Source organism: Triticum dicoccoides, chromosome 7A (genome assembly GCF_002162155.2).
Source record: "Triticum dicoccoides isolate Atlit2015 ecotype Zavitan chromosome 7A, WEW_v2.0, whole genome shotgun sequence".
Lineage (NCBI taxonomy): Eukaryota > Viridiplantae > Streptophyta > Magnoliopsida > Poales > Poaceae > Triticum > Triticum dicoccoides.
In genome coordinates this window covers 189,512,991-189,523,102 of record NC_041392.1, presented here as the reverse complement: position 1 = coordinate 189,523,102, position 10,112 = coordinate 189,512,991, and the positions used below count along the sequence as shown (strand labels likewise).

At 51.5% G+C, this 10,112-nt stretch overlaps 2 pseudogenes; both read left to right on the top strand.

Annotated features, from left to right (window-relative positions):
* Positions 1-695: 695 nt before the first annotated feature.
* LOC119334547 lies at positions 696-1,721 on the top strand (annotated as a pseudogene).
* A 3,370-nt stretch (positions 1,722-5,091) lies between these two features.
* On the top strand, positions 5,092-9,433 carry LOC119333373 (annotated as a pseudogene).
* The last annotated feature ends 679 nt before the right edge of the window (positions 9,434-10,112 follow it).

Here is a 10,112-nt window from a genome sequence, read left to right as displayed (position 1 = left end):
ATCTCTTTCGTGCTTGTAGTTTCATAGGTTTTCTTGTTCTGGATATCCATCTTCAAAATTTCTGTGCCGCCATTGATTTGGTTGTCATTACGTTGCAGCTTTGTTGCTTTGTGTTTAGGGCATGTACAACGCGTCGCCCCAACTAGCTTCCCCGCAGGCCAGGTAGACTCGGGTGTCAGGGACGGTGGATTCGCAGCATGTCATAGTCGCCTGCAGAAGTCGCCGCTGCTTGGCCGCGGAAAGCATGAGCGAAAGGAAAAAGGAAGGGAAGCCTACTTGTTGCATGAGTGGATGAACAAGGACAATCACATGCAGCGATTGCTTCACCAGTACAATCCTATGTGGAGGGGATGAGACCAGCATTTGCTATAGCCTCCGCAGCCCATGCCCTTAATGTGCCATTTCAGTTTCAAAATGACCTGTCTACAGGTCATGAGAAAAGAAAAGAAAAACTACGGCCCTCACCACCAACGGTTATAACCACATTTATCGTTTTCCTCTGATTAATAGCCTCATTCATGAGTACATGTCTCTGCCAGAACCACTCAATGGACACTTGTCGTTTGATCTGTAACACAAAGGACAGCTAAGCCAGCACCTAATACCTATCTCAGCCTATTTAACACACTGAAGCAACTCGATCAGCCCTAAAGCCAAGTGCGACTACCTGCATTGCACCTTGCCTAACCCTAGCCATGGAAAACGACGGCGTCCCCAACGGACCAGCGGCGCCGGCGCCTACCCAGGCGACGCCGGTGGTGCGGGAGCAGGACCGGCTGATGCCGATCGCAAACGTGATCCGCATCATGCGCCGCGCGCTCCCTGCCCACGCCAAGATCTCCGACGAAGCCAAGGAGGCGATCCAGGAATGCGTGTCGGAGTTCATCAGCTTCGTCACCGGCGAGGCCAACGAACGGTGCCGCATGCAGCGCCGCAAGACCGTCAACGCCGAAGACATCGTGTGGGCCCTAAACCGCCTCGGCTTCGACGACTACGTCGTGCCCCTCAGCGTCTTCCTGGAGCGCATGCGCGACCCCGAGGCGGGGACAGGTGGTGCCGCTGCAGGCTACAGCCGCGCCGTGATGAGTGCGCCTCCCCGTGCGGCCTCGCCTGTGATCCACGCCGTGCCGCTGCAGGCTGAGCGCCCGATGTACGCGACCCCAGCTCCGGTGCAGGTTCATAATCAGATGCAGCGGCCGTGTATGCTCCCCCGGCTCCGCTACAGGTTCAGATGCAGCAGGGCATCTATGGGCCCCGGGCTCCAGTGCACGGGTACGCCGTCGGAATGGCACCCGTGCGGGCCAACGTCGGCGGGCAGTACCAGGTGTTCGGCGGAGAGCGTGTCATGGGCCAGCAATACTACGGGTACGGGTACGGGGAAGGAGCGTACGGCGCAGGTAGCAGCAACGGAGGAGCCGGCATTGGCGACGAGGAGAGCTCGTCCAATGGCGTGCCCGCGCCGGGGGAGGGCAAGGGGGAGCCAGAGATAGAGCCAACAGCAGAAGAATCACAGGACAAGCCCGTCCAATCTGGCTAGCCGCGTGGGCGGCGCGCGTTAGCTTCTGCATCCTGCGTAGTGTAATAATTTGCCGTGTCGATCCGGCCATGGTTTGTGTGTGCGTACTGCTTATCTAATGTGGGCTGGTCCTCTAGTAATTCATGTACTGCTTACCTAATGTGGGCTTGTCCTCTAGTAATTCATGTACTCTTTGCTGTTGAAGTTATTGTCGCTTAATTTGGTTTTGCTTAATTTGGCTACTCATCATTGATGATCAGGTGAAAAAACCACATTTATTTTCAAAAAGGTTTCCGACTTCTGTATTATTGTGATGCACACTGTAGTATATAATATTTTGCGTTGCAAATTAGACCTTCGTATGATGTCACGAACATGTCATATTAACGGGTCATACGATCTCTCACGCTTAAATCGAAGTCATACTCTATTTCTCTCTCTCTCTCTATCTATCTATTTATCTATCTATCTATCTATCTATATCTCTGGCTCTGTCGCCACATGTACATACATATGTGCGTCGGTTAGCAAAGTGGTCATGAATGAGTTGGGAGCGACATACGTACTTTGAAGCCTTTGGCCGGTGGTGACATCTTGCGGGCATAGCTAGAAAGGAAAGTGTCTGACCTTGTTGTATTGATGGGGCGCGTGCCGCGGGCTGGCGTGGAGCGGTGGAAAGGACATCGTCGCGCGGCATGATCGATAGACTTGCACCAACTTCCCTTTCAGCAAACCGCACATGCATATGCTGGGGAAAAATGAATCAACGTGTGCCGTGGCCAGCAATACTACAGGTACGGCTATGGGGAAGGAGTGGCGGCGCAGGTAGTAGCAACGGAGGACCTTGTGCCGATGAGGAGAGCTCGTCCAACGGCGTGCCGGTGCCGAATGTAGGCACGGGGAAGCCGGAGCCAAAGCCAGCAGCAGAAGAGTCACAGAACAAGCCCATCCAATCTGGCTAGCCGCGTGGGCAGCGCGCGTTAGTTTATGTGTCGTTTGTGCTGTAAAAATTTGCCGTGTCGACCCGGCCATGGTTTGTGTGTGCGTACTGCTTACCTAATGTGGGCTTGTTGTCTAGTAATTCATGTACTCTTTGTTGTTGAAGTTATCGTCACTTAATTTCGTTCCCCTTACTTTGGCTACTCGTAATTGATGATCCGATGAAAAACTGCTTTTTTCCTCAAAGGGTTTCCGACTTGCATAATTATGACATACTCCCTCCATCTCATAATATAAGACATTATTACATCCAATAGTTAAGTATGAGACATAATGCAGTACTTAATATTTTGCATTGCGAATTGAAGGTTTTTATAACGTCACCAAAATGTCATGTTCACGGGTATACAGTCTCTCATGCTCAAACAGAAGTCATACTCTCTCTCTATCTATCTATCTATCTATCTATCTCTAGCCACATGTACGTGCGTATGTGTGTTGGTTAGCAAAGTGGTCATGAATGAGTTTGGAGCGACGTACGTACCTCGAAGCCTTTGGCCTGCGATGACATCTTGCGCATGTAGCTGGAAAGGGAACTGCCTGACGTTGGTGCACTGATGATGCGCGCACCCCGGGCTGGCCTGGAGCGGTGGAAAGAGCATCGCCGCGGGCGGCGTGATCGATAGACTTGTGCTCATACCTTTTTGTTTTCCGACTTCAGGCGCACATGCAATTATGGTTCCTCTGCCTCCTGTTTGTGTTGCCACCTATCCACCAACCTCCTGTGGTCTCCAGGCCAAGGAGGCATGATGGACTGTTGCCCTTGGCGGCGGGAAGGATCTTTCTCATTTTTATGCCTTTTTCATTCAGTTAAGGTTTGTGTACTGCTCAGTAAGATGAGGTGACGATAACTCCCCGGAGATGGAATAAGGTTCTCCTTGCCTACTCCGCATTCGGCGCCCCGGTTATCGTAGCTGAAGGGCATGTGGCGGTGTGTCTCTAGCGGATCTCGTAGGATTCAGTCGGTGCCGGTCTTTTGTGAACCAGCTTGGATCTTGTCTTCATTTGTGTGCGTCGGGTTGGATCCTTCCAATCTACGATTCTCTTCACCGGCAGCAGTTGCTGTTCATATGCATCCTCTTCAGCATGTGTTAGTAGTTCTAGTTTTTAGTTTATGGGTCTATTGAAAGGCTTGGAGGATCCAAAAGTGTCAGTTTATGTTGGAATTGCTTTGCTCTGAAACTACTGAACCAACTGCTTTCGCACCCACAGGGGGAAGGGGGGGGGAGATCCGGAGCAATGACCCTAATAATCTGGAAGATATCTCGATAGAAGGTCTTAGCACCGGTCTCTCATATATGTACTCCAGTTTATGCGAAGTATCCCAATGGTGTAAGACTGTCGACTAGGAGTAGATCGGAATCAAACTAAGACAAAAGAACATCTGATATGAAAACTAATTTCTCCATACATTTATTGAATTTAAGCCAACCTTAGAAAACTAAAAGAGTCTACGAACTCTTATATTATAGAGAGATGCTAGACGAATGAAGAGCACTTGCTGCTCGACCCGCAGCGCTTCTTGCCTCTCCCCCAAACCCTTTATGCGCTCCCTGGTAGCACGAATGTGATGATGGTCCTGTGGGCTGTGGGATTTTAGTACGACGACTTCCCGACTGACTACCTCAAGAAGTTTTGCCGGGCTCCAATTAGCGAGGGGCTATGATAGAGGCACGCCTTTCGCTCACTCCAATGCTTGTAGTTGTCGCTAGGTGATCTATTGGATGTAATCTTTGTTACTTACCGAGAAAGACTTTCGCCCCGCTTTATATATAAAGCAATGATCATCAACAACCCAGTACAAACGCACGCCAACACAACACACATACCCAAGGCAAGATATAGAAAGGCACTGAGCGCGCCAACATCACCCCAAGCACTACAAGAGCTACCGGAGTCCACACCCGTGAACAGGCCACCGAAAAGAGATGAAGCCGCATACGATGAACCGAGAACTCCAAGCGGTGCCTTCTGGAAGGGAATGACGCCAGAGTGCCGCCACCATCTAACCCGAGGGTCAGAGTTTCCCTGGAGGAACACGACGGGCAATGAAGGTCCGACGACGCCTTCAAGAGGGAATGAGCTTCGCCGCCGATGGTTTGTTCGAAGATAGAGCGGGTTTTCACTCTGACCAACACTCACCGCCACCGAACGTCACACCCCGGCTACCATACCGCCTACATGGCGATGGTCACCAGGCAGCACCAAGCCACGGGCTATGTCGATGAGCACCGCGTTACCTCCACCAAGGCCGCCGCCCCGGCATCAAAGGCCTTGACACCACCTCATTCAAGACCCGTGGCTACTCAAACCAAAGAGACGAGTGAAAAGGTCCCGCCTTTCGCACCCCTAGGCGGCCCCCAGCGCCGAGACCCAATAGGCCGGTCACAACCGGCCTCCATCATCCCGTCCTAGTGCACCAGGCGCAAGATAAGTTCAGTCCTGCTGCCAGGCGCGAGGCAAACTCGGTCCTGCTGCCGGGCGCGAGATGAGTTCGGTCCCACAACACTGGGCCCGAGACCAGTGATGGACCACATATCGGAGAGGACTAGCCTTTCGACTAAGGTAGCGCCTGGATGACGAGGAGGCGGATCAATGGCCGATACAGGCTGCTCACCGACAGGCCGGCATCGGAGATGTCTAGCAGCCGCCGTGCAACGACCCAGACCATCGCCATGAGCCATCACCACGCCGTGGCAGCCCACATCCATGTCGGGACCCCGATGGACAGCTCCGTGCCACCCGCCGGTCGCCATGGGCCAGATCCGAGCTGATCTGGCCGGCAACACCGCTTCCTGCTGTAGCTGCGACGTGCCACCGAGGTCCATGGCCATAGCCACGACCCCACCGGGCCGCAGCCCGCAGCCACCCTGATGGGAGCTCAGATCCGCCGGAGAAATCGCGCCGCCCCCACATCACCTCCATAGAAGCAGCGGCCGCAGAGCACGCAGCCCCCACGTCGCCCAACAGCCCTCCACGCCGCCTCCACAAGCCTCCCAAGTCGCCGAAGGGGCTGCCGGCGCCGCACCGCCACGCCACTGCACGAGAGGGCCGCCCCGCGACGACCCTGCCTCGCATGAGGGGAGACCAGGGCCCCGCCGCCGCCGGGGGCGACCAGCAGTTGGGGTGGGGCTCAGGTACATGTTGCCTGACAAAATAAACTTGATATCGTTTAACGTTGTAAAGTGCACCGGACCGCAACTCGGCACAATGGGAAATAGAGGTAATCTTTGCACTAGGCTCACAACATAGTGCCCGGTCCTGTTGATGTCAAAAAAAGTGCCCGGTTCTCTTCTTTATTGACTTTTGCTATTCTGAACACTATATTTGATTTTCTTCTTCTGAATGCACATCTCTAAATTTCTGCAAAAAAGAAAGGAATACACATCTGTAAAAGTTGGGGTGGTCACTATGTTATAGCTTTGTTGCCTTGTGTATAATGTACCATTTCAGTTTTGAAATGACCTGTACACACAGCGTGAGGAAAGAAAAAACAACTACGACATTTGTACTAGTAGCACTCACGGCTATAATCACATTTATACATGATTTGTCGTTGGCTTGCATACGTTTGGATGTGCAAGCATTAATTTGCTTCCATATCTTTTGTATTACACCCTCTGTTTCTAAATATAGGACCTTCTAGAGATTTTAATACGGACTACATACAAATGTATATAGACACATTTTAGAATATAGATTCGCTCATTTTGCTTCGTATAAATTTGGATGTGCAAGCATTAATTGCATGCATATCTTTATATAGTATCAATTAATTTCTTCTACTAATGTCCTTATGTTTCTCGTTGAGGCCAGCACCAGATAGCATCAGATAGCACCAGCTGGCTCCTGGTTGAGGCCACCCACATGCTAGTTTTTTCTTATAAATTGTGGAATGGATGTTGTATAACAACCGTAAGGACAACATAGATCTAGTAACACTAGTGAGACGCGAAGCGATGGAAGAAAGGCAAGGCAATGACCGTGTCAACAAAGTAGGAGAAGGTAAAAGTAGAAAAAATTAGTTGATTCTTCTTCAGATCATCTGTGTGAAGTATTTGGTTTTTGTAGCTGTGTGTTGTTCAAATATATTACTAATCCGTGAATGTCCATGAACAAGTTATTTAAAATATCGCCTCATCCTCTGTTGGTTCCCGCATAATTTCAGATCCAATTTGTTTCATATAATTCTTTTTATGATTTTAATCTACAATAATTTTCGTTATATGAATGGAAGTTCTAAAAAGAAGTTGCACAACGATTCTGGAGATAAAAATCTCCTTTAGGGCTTTGCTTGTTTAATCCCTTTCTCAAGGAGATTGGAGAGGTTTGAAGTGGATTGGGGAGGAATTTAACCTACAGGAAATTTAATCCCTCACAATCCCCTTTGATCCCTCTCAAACCCAATACAACCGAACAAGGCCTTAAGATTTTGATCTACAATGCTTTTCGTTATATGGCTCGTGTATTCTTTTTGTATATATATGTATATATATATATATATATATATATATATATATATATATATATATATATATATATATGTATATGTATATATGGTTTTCGGTGGACGCGGTGTTTTGGCTCCTACGTGCATATGCATTCATTGTCTAAATACACATTTTGGAAAGTTGAAAAATTCGGAACGAAAATCCCGCGGATATATCCGGACATTCTGCGTGCATGCACGAAGTTTCGGTGAAAAACGACGTTTTTTGTGGCTTGTATACAAAAATAAAGAAATGCAAAATGAATAGTTGTAATGAAGCATCAGAAATTGTCTTTTTTACACTTTTTTTAGAAAAAGAGTAATACCCCCGGCCTCTGCATCTGGACGATGCATACGGCCAATTTATTAATTATTAACCCAAGACCTTACAAAGTCGTACAACAGTAAGATCAAAGCCCACCATCTGAGCAACCTCTGTCGCTACTCCTATCTAGCTGATGAAGGGGTGCTGATGGTCTGGGCCTAATACCAAACAGACCTCGCAGCCAAACCTAACATCTAAGACCTGAGGTCCCAACCAGGACGCCTGCCGGGTATGGGCACCCACCAGTCTGCCGTGCTCCTCAACCAGGACGCCTGCCGGGTATGAGGCAGCCACAGCCACCTACCACATTTCCATCTCCAGAGCTGTACTGCTGCATCAGCCTTGCCCGGTCTCGCTGCCGCCGACGCCACCACGACGCTAGACAACATCGACCTCCTGCGCGTGTCCGTCACCACACATCTAACGCCAAGCCTCCGCCGCTCCATGTCGCCAAAGCCGCCGCCAAGAATATGTAGAAAGAAACACCGCTCCACCGAAAGGGAGGCAGCACACACCCCCACCCCTCACCTGCAGACCCTCCCATCCGATCCCAATGTCCTTGGCGCCGCCTCCAGAAAAGTTACGGTGCACGGGGCGCCGCCGACGCCCGACCCGCATCGGATCTTGGGCTTTCACCCGGACATGGGTCGGAGTAGAGAGATGGTGTCCTCAGCAACGCCCCCAAGGAGGAAAGCGGCGGCAAAAGGCAGCGTCGCCGCTGCCGGGCAGCCAAGGCGGCCAAGGTTTCCCTCGGACACCGTTCTGCTCCACTAGAACACACCTGAGGTGGATCCGGCAAGATCCAAAACCGAACCGGGGACTGGGAAGGGATGCATGGAAGGGAGGGGGGCAAAACCTCCAGATCTGGCACGGGAAGACCCCGCGCCGCACTCGACCACCACTTGCGGCTCGCCGTCCTCACGGCCGAACCCTCAGGCACCCGCACGCCACGCCAGCTGGGGCCGCCACCCTAGATCCGAGGGCCTCCGCGAGAAAGGAGCGCCGAAGACCCTGCCGCCACCTTCCCCGGCGCCCGTGCGGGCTTTCCCTGCGGTCGTCTCCGGTGGCGGCGAGGGGGGTGGGGGGGACGGCGGTAGGGGATAACCATAGACTCCCCCGAGTCGCCCTAGGGGCGACGCGAGGGACGGGAAAGTAAAAAAGAAAGATCCTCTTTTTTACACAAACCACAAAAAACCTCGTTTTTCACCGAAAACTTTATGCACGCATATAAAATGTCCCGATATACATGCAGGATTTTTGTTCGAAAATTTTCAATTTTTGAAAATGTGTATTTAGACAATGTAAGTAAGTCGAGAAAGGCGCGGGCCTTCTGGCCCAGCGACCTAGAAAACATCATGACCCGCGCGCCAGGATCCACCCAGACGCCATAGCCCTCGTGGACCACTGTGTCAAGGAGTTCATCAACATGGTCACCATCCAGGCCGAAGCGGAGTGCGGAAAGGACGGCAAGAAGAAAATGACTGGCCTCCACGTGATCAAAGCTTTCGACACCCTCGGCTACAGCAACTACGTCGAGCCTCTCACTGAGCAGCTCCGCCGGCACCGTGAGGTTACGGGCTACGTGGGAGTGGGACGCGGCAACAAGCGAGCCACCACGCAGCGGCAGGCTGCGACGGGGCAGATGGCGCCACAGCCGTCCGACACCACGTTGGGTCCACCGTCGGCCGGCATCACGGTGCAAGGTCAGTTGCCGGCGGCCGCAGTGACGACGGCAACGGAGGAGATGGCACCACAGCCGTCCGTCTTTATGTCGGGTGTATCGCGGTCGGACGGTGTCACGGTGCAAGCTCAGGCGTCGGCGGCCACTGTGACAGTGGCGACGGGGGAGATGGAACCAGCAGCACCACGGCTGTTCGGCTTTGCATTGTGTCAGCCACCTCCACAGAAGCGTGTCCGCGGTGCGTTCTCCGGAGTTGCGCTGGCAAGCAGCTCAAGCATGCCACCTGCGTTTGACGATGGGATGGGAATATCAGTGAGAGGTTATTGTGAACTTGGCATGATTGTTGCTGTACTGTACTGTTGGTGTTTGGTTGTGGTTTTTCATTCCTGGTCACCATGTGATTTTGTTTTCTTGCGCTCATGACCGTTAATGTTGCTCACCATGATGTACTTTTGTTGTTCCACGAATATAAAGACGGTCGCTCGTTCACACATCAGTCTTATCTTACAACATAGACGGTTGTGCAAGACGATACATAGACGGTTGTGCAAGACGATGAGGAAGAAGAAGAAGCGGTGAGGTGAGGTGGAAGACGGACGAGAAGTAGGGAAGCTCACCGGCGTCTCTAGAACCTTATTTAAATAGCGTGGAGAAAGTAGAAGAAAGTGTAGCGGTGCCAATGTGCATACATATGAGGCGAACAACGGGAGTGGTAAAAAATTATAATCCTTATACTTCTACTCCCTCCCTTGGAAAAACGTAAGAGCATCTCCAATAGAAGATATAGATGCGAAAATACCTAACTTTTGCTTCTCTGAGGACCGAAAACACCTCTCCAACTAATGATGTAGATGCAAAAATAAATAAAATACATCTTCGCTTCCGGAGATGTAAACTACAACACCTCATGGTGCAAATTTGTATCTCCACCTACAGAAGATATAAAAACGCGACCGCCCGCCAGCCGCCCAACTGCCAGTTCCATTCCCTTCCGCGCGACCAGCCTCCACCCGCCTGTCTCCGCCGCCGGCCAAATCCGCACCAAATCGACGCCCCCACCCCCTCGACGGCCACCAGGCCCGCCACGACTCCCCCCACCCCC